This window comes from Gymnoscopelus braueri (assembly GCF_963280865.1).
Source record: "Gymnoscopelus braueri genome assembly, contig: SUPER_24_unloc_1, whole genome shotgun sequence".
In the NCBI taxonomy this organism is placed as follows: Eukaryota; Metazoa; Chordata; class Actinopteri; order Myctophiformes; family Myctophidae; genus Gymnoscopelus; species Gymnoscopelus braueri.
In genome coordinates, this window is record NW_027660989.1 from 1055445 (window position 1) to 1068760 (window position 13316).

At 38.8% G+C, this 13316-nt stretch overlaps 1 protein-coding gene across 3 annotated transcripts in view; it reads right to left on the bottom strand.

Moving 5' to 3' along the window:
• LOC308080976 (uncharacterized protein) overlaps nucleotides 1-8168 on the bottom strand; it is a 1029623-nt gene extending 1021455 nt beyond the window's left edge. For all 3 annotated transcript variants that reach the window (XM_080457384.1, XM_080457383.1, XM_080457385.1), the window contains exon 1: nucleotides 8116-8168. The gene's annotated coding sequence lies outside the window, so the exon portion shown is untranslated. The remainder of the gene's footprint in view (nucleotides 1-8115) is intronic.
• Between the last annotated feature and the right edge of the window lie 5148 nt (nucleotides 8169-13316).

The window sequence follows — 13316 nt, forward strand, 5'->3', positions numbered from 1 at the left end:
TTTATGTACAGTGTATGATTTGGGGGGGGTAATTGTATCTTAACCTTATCAATATGGAATGTGATGTACTGTATACATATGGCACATTCAAACTTTGTAAACCCACTGTTTTTGGCCAATTGTTTCTTTTCTTTTACTCCTTAGTTTTGTCACTACATCGATTAACTTAATTTATATTGAACATTTAACATGTTTAGCTGCTCCATATTTATGTATGATTTGAAGAAAAAAAAAATCTTTAATCAAATGTGTTAATATCTCTACATTGTGACTATTATGGTCGATTTGAATGATGGGGTTTACAGTGAGTGTACTACTGGTGACAGTGCACATATCACAATGTGGTCCCTGGAGGGAGGGTGGACATTTAGTGGTCCTCTCCATCATCAAAGTTTGCCCTCTGCTCTACGCATACATTCACACTTTCTTAACCCACTGTTTTTTTTTTGTCAATATTTATTTTTACTCTTAAAAAATAAATAAATCACCCAATTTTGTCATTATGTCAATACATTCTTCACACTTTTCTGTGTTGCCACTGCTGTTGTATCCTATTGGCTCACCTGCCAGTGAGGAGCCCCCACCAGGAGGACATTTAAAAAACAAAACAAACTGGAAAACAAAGGCAGTTTATAGGTGTATAATAAAAACTAAATAACAGTCAATACAAATTTTTATCTTAAAAAAAAAAAGAACATAATTCATACAATTAAAGATTATTAGTCAGGACAAAGAAACAACTGCAGTGTTCTGCTACCCAACTTACCACATACAGTAGCATCCCAATTCTGAACATGTTATAACAGGTGAATATTCGGCTATAGCAGATCTGCTGTTTTAGCGGAAGAGATTTGGTGTGGAGGGACAACATGAGGGGGTCAAGGACAGACCCCTTGGGGTCCTCAGTCATACCAGTAGGGTTTAAATGGTTAACGGAGGTCACAAACTAAGGACAGAAAAAGAACTGAAGTGAACTAAACTGACATACACAACACACCAGTACATATATAGCAGTGAAGTGAACCCATTCTACAACACACCAGGACATACAGTGTACGTTTAGCTGTGAACCCATTCTAAAACACACCAGGAGCACACTGTATACATTCTTCACATTCTACATAATACCAATGACATATTACCAAGGAAATATTATGATTATATAGCAGTACATCCATTCTATTTTAATCCTGCTTTGCCCAAAGGAGACAGCTAGCCAACGTCAGACCATTCCTTATCACCCATGTTATTATCTCCTCCAGACTTGACTATTGTCCTGCACTTTATTCTGGTATCAACAAGTGACATACACAGTGCAACTGATACAAACGCTGCTGCCAGACTTTTGACACACACTAAGATAGTTGAACACATTACACCAGTCCTTGCTGCCCTTCACTGGTTACCTGTGAGTTTTAGAATAGATTAAAAAAATGGTACTGCTTGTTTTTAAAGCCCTGAATGGTCAGGTTCTTGGCATATTTGTGATCTTTTAAATCCCTATGAGTCTAGTGGCCGCTGTCTGAGATCCTCCAGCAGGCCCTACTGATGGTTCCAAAGTCTCAGCTTGTCACTAAGGGTGACCAGGTGTTTGCTGTGCGGTCCCCTCTGCTGTGGAACTCCCTGTCTGGGGATCTCAGGCAGAAGTCCTCTTTTACATCTCTCCTTAAAACTCATTTCTATCGTACAGCTTTTTCTTAATTGATGACTTGTTGTAACTTTTATTGTTTATCTTAACCTGGGATTTTACTCACTTTTATTATCTGTTTTACTGTAAAGCACTTTTTAACTTGTTTCTGGAAGGTGCTATAAATACAATTTTCTTATTCTTATTATTCTCATTATTAGTATTATTGTTGGTTCTCAAACCTCTTCATCTCAAGGACCCACAATTTAATATGTATTTGGCCGTGAACCCCATCTGAAAAGATGATGTGCCAGCCCATACAATATTTGTGTTGTTATGCAAAAATGTTAATAAAAAACATGTTTATTTTTATAAATCGGTTTAAAACATTTTCATGATCTTTTGAAAACAGTAGATCGGTTGATGTACAGTATATATATGGTTAAAGTGGTTACAACGATTTTGATTCATATTCATTAATTTCGCTAAGCATCCCTCAAGGACCCCTGGGGACCCCCACTTTGAGAACTCCTGTCTTAGGGGAACATAATGTCAGTCAGCACATTAGTTATGCTGTGTCTGATGATGTAAGTAACGTTGTTTTCAGATGTACTACTGTAATGTCTCAGTAAGAATAAACTGATTAATTAAATTACACAGCAAGACTTTATGATTATATGAGCTGTTTAAACATTCAGTTCAGTATCAAAGTCTAACAACATCAGGATGATATCAGGCCAACACAACACAATGACAGAGACATTAGAGGTCAGGTGGTTTTAGTGTCTATTAAATGTTGTACATACTAGTGTTACATACTAGTGTTATAATCTACAATAAAGTGCAGAGAAACACTCCCCCTGTCCTCTTTAGACATGTTTACAAACTATTACAATACACCAGTGGCTCTCAAGGTGGGGTCCGGGGACCCCCAGGGGTCCTCAAGGGGGTCCCCGGCAAAAATAGTTTAAACAGAAAAAAAAGAACTGAACTGAACGGACAAACACGACTCATCAGGACATGCAATATTATGTTTATATAGCAGTACACCCATTCTATTTCAATCCTGCTTTGACCAATAGAGACAGCTAGCCAAGGTCATTCCTTACCCCTGCAGACCTAGAAAATATCATCCATGCTTTTATCTCCTCCATACTTGACTATTTTCATGCACTTTGCAAGAGATAATCAAAGGGGAGCAGGTCAATGATCAGAAATAAACTCCGGCAGGGTGATTAGACAACGACGATTTGATTGATTTTTAAAGTGATTTCATTGCTTAGAGTAATGATAGTAGTCAGTTAATTTATGCCAGGTGCTTCCAGTGAAATATACAAAGCAACTGATACAAAAAGCTGGTGCCAGGCTTTTCACACACACTAAGAGAATTGAACACATTGGACCCGACGTTGCCGCCCTTCACTGGTTACCTGTGAGTTTTAGAATAGATTTTTAAGATTTTATTGCTTGTTTTTAAAGCCCCATAGTCAGGCTCCTGCCTCTATCTGTGATATTTTAACCCATTCAATCCGGGAACGCATCTGTGTCATTTTAGATTTCTTTGGCTATTCAAAAATAGCAGATATACAAGCTCATAGCTATGAGCTTGTAGATCTGCTACATACATTCAAAGATTTGCACACACTTTCACGATAAGAAATAAAAATAGCAGATCTACAAGCTTGTATATCTGCTATTTTCTAATAGCCAAATAATTGTAAAATGACACAGATGCGTCCCTGGATTGAATGGGTTAACTCCCTATGAGCCTGGCTGCTGTCTGAGATTCTCCAACAGGACCTTAATGATGGTTCAAAAGTCTCAGCTTGTCACTAACGGTTTGAAAAATGTAAAAAAATGTTTTTTTCAGGATCTTTTGAAAATAACAGATCTACAAGCTCACAACGCGTTGCAACTTGCAAGCTTGTTGATCGGCCGATGTGCAGTATATGGTTAAAGTGGTTAAAATTATGTTGATGCCATATTAACTTATGTATCTAAGGACCCCGGACCCCACTTTGAGAACCACTATGAGAACCACTCTCTTCGGGGACATAATGTCAGTCACACAGGGGTTACATATTGTGTCTGATGATGAAGGTAACTTTGTGTTCACATGTACTGTGAATAAAGTGTGTCATTAAATTGCACAGCTAGATAAACTTTATGATTATATTGAGCTGTTTGATGTTGATCAGTATCAAAGTCTAACAACATCAGGATGATATCAGGAAGTGGTGGAAAAAGTACTCAAATGTTGTACTTAAGTAAAAGTATCAATACTGCAATGTAGAAGTAGCCTACTCTGCGGGGGTCAATCCCTGATGAACAGTGTATGATTTTTTGGGGTTAATGTTATCTTAACCTTATCAAAGTGGAACATACTCTATCAGTTAACTTCCTCACACATTTCTGTGTTGCCACTGCTGTTGTATCCTACTGGCTCAAGAGCCTCTCCAGCCAGTAGGAGTCACTAGTGCAGTAAGCAACAAAGATCATCCTCCCTGCCTGGCTTCTCGCCTCTGAACTCGGCCAACTGTGTTCCTATAGACCAGTGTCTCAAGGTGGGGTCCGGGGAACCCCAGGGGTCCTCAAGAAGGTTCCAGGGGGTCCCCGGCAAAAACAAAACCTTAATACGGAATCAGTCAGTTTAACCACTTTATCCCTATCAGCTATTTTCACAAAATCTTGAAAAAATGTATTTATCTAATACATATTTTAAACAGCTAACAGTAACAACGTAACGGGCCTGGAAAATTAAGGCCCGGCCCGAAATAATTACCATAAGTTTAGGCCCTGTGATTGCCTGAAAAAAAAAATAAGAAGATCGCCAGTAGGCACTAGTGGCTCAAATTATGTGAGTGAATTATTAAATGGCAACTTCACATGACTTGTAGCCCTCACATGCAAAGTCGCACACAAAATGAAGTTAAATCCACGTCTTCACATCTTACTCTGCCTCTTCCCCTGACTGTCTCACTTCTCGCTGGCTGCTGCTGCCTGTAATTTATACTTCGACAGTACAATGGTCGTGCACCAAACACAGCAGCAGATCTACAAACACACAATGCATGGCATCCATGTTGTATTCTGGGCTTGCATATCTGCTATGTTCAGTGCACAGCACCGCCAAGTGACAAAGTACAAATCAGGCTTTTGTCTGCCTCAGCGTCTGTCGTCTGTCTGATTTATGACTCAAATAAGTAACCGATCTTCAAGTTCACAACGCATTAGATCGTTATGCATTGTGAGCTTCATTGAGCTTATAGATCAAATGGCTATTCAGTGCACAATACCAGCTTGAAATTAAGAATAAATCAGGCAACAAGCCGGCTTAGCGGCAGAAGCAACTTTTCTCTGCTGCGTGCACATAGAAGCCTCTCCATTAAAAACCCAATCATCGGCAGTAACTCAGCTCAGCACCACATGGACAGCACTGCTGTTCATAATTAATAAATACACACAAAGACAGAACAGAATTATGAATAATATTCATAATAATATTCGAACCTGACCCTAAAATATTCAATAATAATAATAACAATATATATATTATATATATATTGTTATATATATATTGTTATTATTATTATTATTGCATATTTTAGGGTCAGGTTCGGGCAGAAATTTGAGAACGCTAAACTGATGAGGTAGGTAACTTGTTTTCAGATAATGTCTCATAGTAAGTAATTAAAGTGCTTCATAAAATTGTACAGCTAACTAAATGTTAAACTTTATGATTATATTGAGCTGCTTAAACATGTTCAGTATCAAAGTCTAACAACATCATTCAGGATAATATCAGGTCAACACAATGACACAGACATTAGAGGTCAGGTGGTAAATGTTTTTTTTTTTTCAATGTGGAATATATTTTCTAAAACCATACATGGGCAACTGTCGGCCCGGGGGCCACATGCAGAGGACTGCCCATAAGTCTGACATCCCATTACTCCGACTACGTGGCTTCCGTGTGCGGTTAGGGTTAGGGTTAGGGTTAGGTATAGGGTTAGTAAACCGTCGGAACAATGCGCCGTCGGAACAATGACACAGCACCCACATGCAGACATGCTTAACATAATGCTGCCCACGAGTCAATATCCAAATACTGATATATTATTGAATTCAGCTGTTTCAAGTTTGCAAGTTTACTAAATGCATTTGGAATTTGAAATAAATAAATACATTTGACATTTTGAGTAATGGGGTTTACAGTGTACTACTTGTGAGAGTGCAGATACAAAATATGTTCCCTGGAGTGAGGGTAGGACATTTAGTGGTCCTCTCCATCGTCAAAGTTTGCCCTCCTCTGCTCTACACATACATTCTCACTTTCTTAACCCATTGTTTTATTTTTATTTTAAAAAACGTTTTTTGGGGGGGGGTTATTTTTTTTATACCCCACCCAATTTTGGCATAATGTCAATACATTCTCCACACATTTCTGGGTTGCATTGCTGTTGTATCCTACTGGCTCGCCTGCCAATGAGGAGCCCCCACCAGGAGGACGTAGCACCAGACAAACCCTGTTCTACACTGCTTAGCCTACGGCCATTACATTACATTACATTACATTACAGTCATTTAGCAGACGCTTTTATCCAAAGCGACTTACAATAAGTGCATTCAACATAGGTAGGGAACGAAACTACTAATCACCAGAAGCATTAAGTGCATTCTCTTCTAAAACAAGCAACCAAGAGTATACCTAGCGCTAAAGTAAAAGTGCATTATATCAGCTACATACTTTCATAAACAGATGAGACAAAATAGGAAAATCAAATGAGCAAGAGCTAAAACAAATAAGTGTATTGAATAAACAAGATCCAATAAAACCATAAAACAAGAGTTTGTACAACTAGTTAACAACAAGTAGGCAAGGCGAAGAGGAAGGGTAGAGTGTTTCCTGAAGAGGTGGGTTTTCAGCCTGCGAAAGATGGGCAGTGACTCTGCTGTCCTGACATCAGTGTGGAGTTCATTCCACCACTGTGGAGCCAGAACAGAAAAAAAGTCGTGACCGTGTAGATCGGCCAGAAGACCCTTGAGCGACGAGGCAATCAGTCGCACCGAGGTGGCCGACCGAAGTGGTCGGGCAGGGGTGTAAGCATCGACCATAGCCTGGAGGTAAGAAAGGAGCTGTTCCTTTCACTGCCATGCCATGTTGTAAAAATAGGGGTTTTATTGTTTTGATAAGTTTCAAAAACAAAACAAACTGGCAAACACAGGCAATTTATAGATGGATAAACTAAATATCAATAAATATTAATACTCAATATAAAGGGACCTGAATCCCAGTTAAGGTTAAAAACTACTGTAGATTAAAAACGTGGCAGACTAGTAAGCAACACAGCTGCACCAAACTAACTAATAATAAGTATGTTAGATTTTCATGGGTGTGTCCAGAGAGTCAAGGGCATGCCAATGTGCAAGCATGATAGACATTATTTACACACCAAAATCTAACACACCCATTATTAATTTGATTAGCTGCAGCTGTTTGCTTACATCACTGTGCTATAAGGTCAGTGTTATGCAGCCTGCCATGTTTTTACCCTGCTGTAGTTTTTAACCTGAAGTGGAAAACAAACAACAAAATCAGCCTCATTCATGCCCCTTCAACAAGCTGTTGGTCAAATAATTAAGAACAGAATTCATAATATGATATTACTGTAGGTGTCAGGAGGACAAACAACTGAGCTGTTCTGCTATCCAACTTAACCACATAGGCATAGCATTCCTATTCTGGGCATGTGATAAATGAACATTTTGCTATAGCAGATCTACAAGCTCACACCATGTTGTGACACACCAGGACATGCATGCTTATAGCGGGGAAAACATTCTACAACACACCAGGACATAATGTTAGCTGTGAACTCCTTCTACAACACACTAGAGACATATGTTTTATACAGCAGTTCACCCATTCTATTTTAATCCTGCTTTGCTCAATTGAGACAGCTAGCCAAGGCCAGGCCATTCCCCCTGCAGACCTAGAAAAGCTAGAAAAGCTCATCCATGCTTTTATCTCCTCCAGACTTGACTATTGTCATGCACTTTATTCGGGTATCAGCAAGTGAAATATACAAAGACTAAAACTGATCCAAAACGCTGCTGCCAGGCTTTTGACACACACTAACAGAATTAAACCATCCCTTCACTGGTTACCTGTGAGTTGTAGAACAGATTTTTAAGATTTTACTTTTTGTTTTTAAATCCCTGAATGGTCAGGCTCTTGCCTCTATCTGTGATCGTTTAACCTCCATGTGACGCAGGGACGACGCACGCACGCACGCACGCACGCACGCACGCACGCACGCACGCACGCACGCACGCACGCACGCACGCACGCACACGCACACACACACACACACACACACACACACACACACACACACACACACACACACACACACACACACACACAGGTGCTGCTCTGGTTATTAGATGACATGTTTTGAGTGAAAAAAAAACATGAATAGTCAGACCTGTGATCAGTAGAGTGGTGTCCATCTTTGAAGTCAATCAGTCCATCCTTGGACTTGTCACTCGTCATGGAGACACAGCTGGGTACAGGAGACTCTGGTCTCTGCTGATGAACCCTGACAGGATGATAACCAAGATGAAACATTATATTTATGGTCAACTAGTTACAGTTGTTGGTAGACATCGAAATATGGATCCAGTTATATTTCAAATACTGTAGAATACACAACATGTACAGTAGGTTGTTAAATACATTATCATTAGTCATATTTGATTTCAGACGTACTGTCGCACACAGATTTCTACCGAACTAAATGTTACACCATTTTAGATTTTCTTCTAAACACAGTTTTCACTACTCCTACAGATATGGTGTGGAGGGGGGAAATGAGGGGGTCAAGGATAGACCCCTATGGGTCCCTGGTCCTAGAAGTATACAGGGTTTAAGTGGTTAACTGAAGGTTTTTACAATCGTACAGCTAAAGGTTACACTTTATGATTTTGTGAGTCTTTTAAACAGTGGAGGTATTGTTCAGTATCAAAGTCTAACAACATCATTCAGGATCATATCAGGTCAACACAACACAAAGACAGACACATAGAGGTCAGGTGGTTTTAGTGTCTATTACATGTTGTACATTAACTACTATAATCTACAGTAAACTGCAGAGGAACACTCCCTGTCCTTTTTAGACATGTTTACAACCTGTTAGAATAAATATGCATTTATAATGAAGATTTAACATGTTTTAACTGCTTCATACAGTGTATGATTATTATTATTATTATAAAAAAAAAGGGGGGGGGGTAATTGTATCTTAACCCTATCAATGTGGAATGGAATGTACTGTATACAAATGGCACATTCACACTTTCTAAACCCACTGCTGTTGGCCAATTGTTTCTTTTATTTTACTCCTTAGTTTTGTCACTATATCAATTAACTTAATTTATATGGAACATTTATCATGTTTAGCTGCTCCACATTTATGTGTGATTTGAAAAAATAAATCTTGAATCAAATGTGTTAATATCTCTACATTGTGACTATTATGGTCGATTTGAATGATGGGGTTTACAGTGAGTGTACTAGTGACAGTGTACATATACACAATGTGGTCCCTGGAGGGAGGGTGGACATTTAGTGGTCCTCTCCATCATAAAAGTTTGCCCTCTGCTCTACGCATACATTCACACTTTCTTAACCCACTGTTTTATTTTTGGCCAATATCTATTTTTACTCTTAAAAAAACAAATCACCCAATTGTCATTATGTCAATACATTCCCCATACATTTCTGTGTTGCCACGGCTGCCAGTGAGGAGCCCCCACCAGGAGGACGATTAAAAAACAAAACAAACTGGAAAACAAAGGCAGTTTATAGGTGTATAATAAAAAACTAAATAACAGTCAATCAAAATGTTCATCTTAAAACAAGCTGTTCAAATGCAGCTGAGGTCAAATAACTAAGAACATAATTCATACAATTAAAAATTATTAGTCAGGACAAAGAAACAACTGCAGTGTTCTGCTACCCAACTTAACCACATACTGTACAGTAGCATCCCTATTCTGAACATGTGATAATAGGTGAACATTCGGCTATAGCAGATATGCTGTTTTTGGTGTAGAGGGACAACATGAGGGGGTCAAGGATATAGACCCCTGGGGGTCTTCAGTCATCCCAGTATATAGGGTTTAAATGGTTAACGGAGGTCACAAACTAAGGACAGAAAAATAACTGAAGTGAACTAAAAAGACAAACACAACACACCAGTACATGTTTATATAGCAGTGAAGTGAACCCCTTATACAACACACCAGGACATACAGTGCATGTTTAGCTGTGAACCCATTCTAAAACACACCAGGAACACACTGTATACATTCTTCTACATAATACCAAGGGCATAATTTATTACCAAGGAAATATTATGATTATATAGCAGTACATCCATTCTATTTTAATCCTGCTTTGCTCAAAGGAGACAGCTAGCCAAGGTCTGACCATTCCTTATCACCCATGTTTTTATCTCCTCCAGACTTGACTATTGTCCTGCACTTTATTCTGGTATCAATAAGTGACATACACAGTGCAACTGATACAACACGCTGCTGCCAGGCTTTTGACACACACTAAGATAGTTGAACACATTACACCAGTCCTTGCTGCCCTTCACTGGTTACCTGTGAGTTTTAGAATAGATTAAAACAATTGTACTGCTTGTTTTTAAAGCCCTGAATTGTCAGGTTCTTGGCATATTTGTGATCTTTTAAACCCCTATGAGCCTAGTGGCCGCTGCCTGAGATCCTCCAGCAGGACCTACTGATGGTTCCAAAGTCTCAGCTTGTCACTAAGGGTGATCAGGTGTTTGCTGTGCGGTCCCCTCGGCTGTGGAACTCCCTGTCTGGGGATCTCAGGCAGAAGTTCTCTTTTACATCTCTCCTTAAAACTCATTTCTATCGTACAGCTTTTTCTTAATTGATGACTTGGTGTAACTTTAATTGTTTATCTTAATCTGGGATTTTACTCACTTTTATTATCTGTTTTACTGTAAAGGACTTTTTGTTTCTGGAAGGTGCTATAAATACAATTATTTTTCTTATTCTTATTATTCTCATTATTAGTATTATTGTTGGCAGTGGTTCTCAAACCTTTTCATGTCAAGGACCCACAATTTAATATGTATTTGGCCGTGAACCCCCATCTGAAAAGATGATGTGCCAGCCCATACAATATTTGTGTTGTTATGCAAAAATGTTAATAAAAACATGTTTATTTTTATAATCGGTTTAAAACATTTTCATGATCTTTTGAAAACAGTAGATCGGTCGATGTACAGTATGATTCATATTCATTAATTTAGCTAAGCATCCCCTGGAACCCCCTCAAGGACCCCTGGGGACCCCCACTTTGAGAACCCCTGTCTTAGGGGAACATAATGTCAGTCAGCACATTGGTTAGTTACATATGCTGTGTCTGATGATGTAAGTAACGTTGTTTTCAGATGTACTACTGTAATGTCTCAGTAAGAATAAAGTGATTCATTAAATTACACAGCAAGACTTTATGATTATATGAGCTGTTTAAACATTCAGTTCAGTATCAAAGTCTAACAACATCAGGATGATATCAGGCCATTACAACACAATGACAGAGACATTAGAGGTCAGGTGGTTTTAGTGTCTATTAAATGTTGTACATTAACTAGTGTTATAATCTACAATAAAGTGCAGAGAAACACTCCCCCTGTCCTCTTTAGACACGTTTACAAACTATTACAATACATACACATTTTAATTGAACATTTAACATGTTTTAGCTGCTTCATATGTATGTACAGTGTATGATTTTTTGGGGGTTAAGTTTATGTTAACCAAATCAATGTGGATTGGAATATACTCTACACATATGAGATGGCACATTCAAACTTAACACTGTTTTTGGCCAATTATTAGATTTTATTTTTTACTCCTTAGTTGTGTCACTATATAGCAGTTAACTTCCCCACACATTTCTGTGTTGCCACTGCTGTTGTACTGGCTCAAGTGCCTCTCCAGCCAGTGGGAGTCACTAATGCAGTAAGCAACAAAGATCACCCTCCCTGCCTGGCTTCTCTCCTCTGAACTCGGCCAACTGTGTTCCGATAGACCAGTGGTGCTCAAGGTGGGGTCCGAGGACCCCCAGGGGTCCTCAAGGGGGTTCCAGGGGGTCCCCGGGCAAACATTTTTAGTGCGGCATCAGTCAGTTTAACCACTTTATCCCTATATACATCAGCTATTTTCACAAAATCATGAAAATGTTTTAATATTTTTGAAACATTTTAACAACACAAATCTTGTATCAAGTCCCTGGCACAACATATTTTCAGATGGGGGTCTGTGGCCAAATGCGTATTAATTTGTGGGTTCTTGACATGAAAAAGTTTGAGATCTAACATTTAATGTTAGTCCTTGTTTCAAGAGGTCATGCAATGCGATGCGAGAGAACAGACTAGACAACACCAACTGCTGAATAGCTGCCCTCCGCACCCTCCTGTCTAGCATCAGGGTCTTGAGATCTGCATAGTTGTTATCTCCGCTGTCCACTAACAACACTGCAGAGCTCGAGACCCTGATGCTAGACAAGAGGTCAAATCATTTAACTACATATTGAAAACATGTCTCCATTGACATGTATTATTTTTACTGGTGGGGCTACATGTGCTGTTTAACCCATTAAGACCGGGAACACATCTGTGTAAGCACTTAAACCATTATTTAACACTTTGGCTATTCAAAAATAACAGATTTACAAGCTCATAGCGCGGCACCGAGTGCCGCGCTATGAGCTTGTAGATCTGCTATTTTTGAAAAATCTTAAAAATTTGTACAAAACTTTTAATATATATCTTTTCAAAGCGAACATTTGTAACTCAAATCTTTTCTTCTGGGGGGGGGGGGGGGGGGACTAAACATTTTGAGATCCGCGGCCAAATACATATAATTTTGGGGGTCCAAATACAAAATACAAAATGAATAATAATAATAACAAAAATTGAATTAATAATGAATTAAATCATTCCTTTTTTTTCTTCTAGTACTGTATGTGTCTCCAACCCCTGATTCAGAAACAGAGACAACAGGCTCATTTAAGATGCTGCACTGATTACAGGTACATCACAGAACAGTGGCTTCAAATATACTTTAGTTTTATAACTGTAGAATAATTACTTTGTAGTACACACTTATTTTATTATCACTTTATTTCATGGTCCACTTACCCAGTTGTTGGTTGACTAGGATCCATGCTGCTTACTGGGATCTTGTACTTTATAGATCACTCTGGATAACAGCGTCTGTTGAATGACAACATTGTTACTAGTAGTAATTGTAATAATAGACTGTAGTAGATTGTCAAGTAAATAGTTAAGTAGCAATACCTCTCCATGTTGAATATAATCTGACACCAAGGTGAAGGTTTGGTCCCCTATACTTTAACAACGACTCAGTCAACCTTCTGATGCGTGTAAGAACTGAACTGAGAGAGAGAGAGAGAGAGAGAGAGAGAGAGAGAGAGAAAGAGAGAGAGAGAGAGAGAGAGAGAGAGAGAGAGAGAGAGAGAGAGAGAGAGAGAGAGAGAGAAGGAGTGTAATCTAAGTAGTTGTAGGTGCAAACCTTTATGATTGTTTGATTTATTGTGTGATAACTGTTGTTGTGAGTA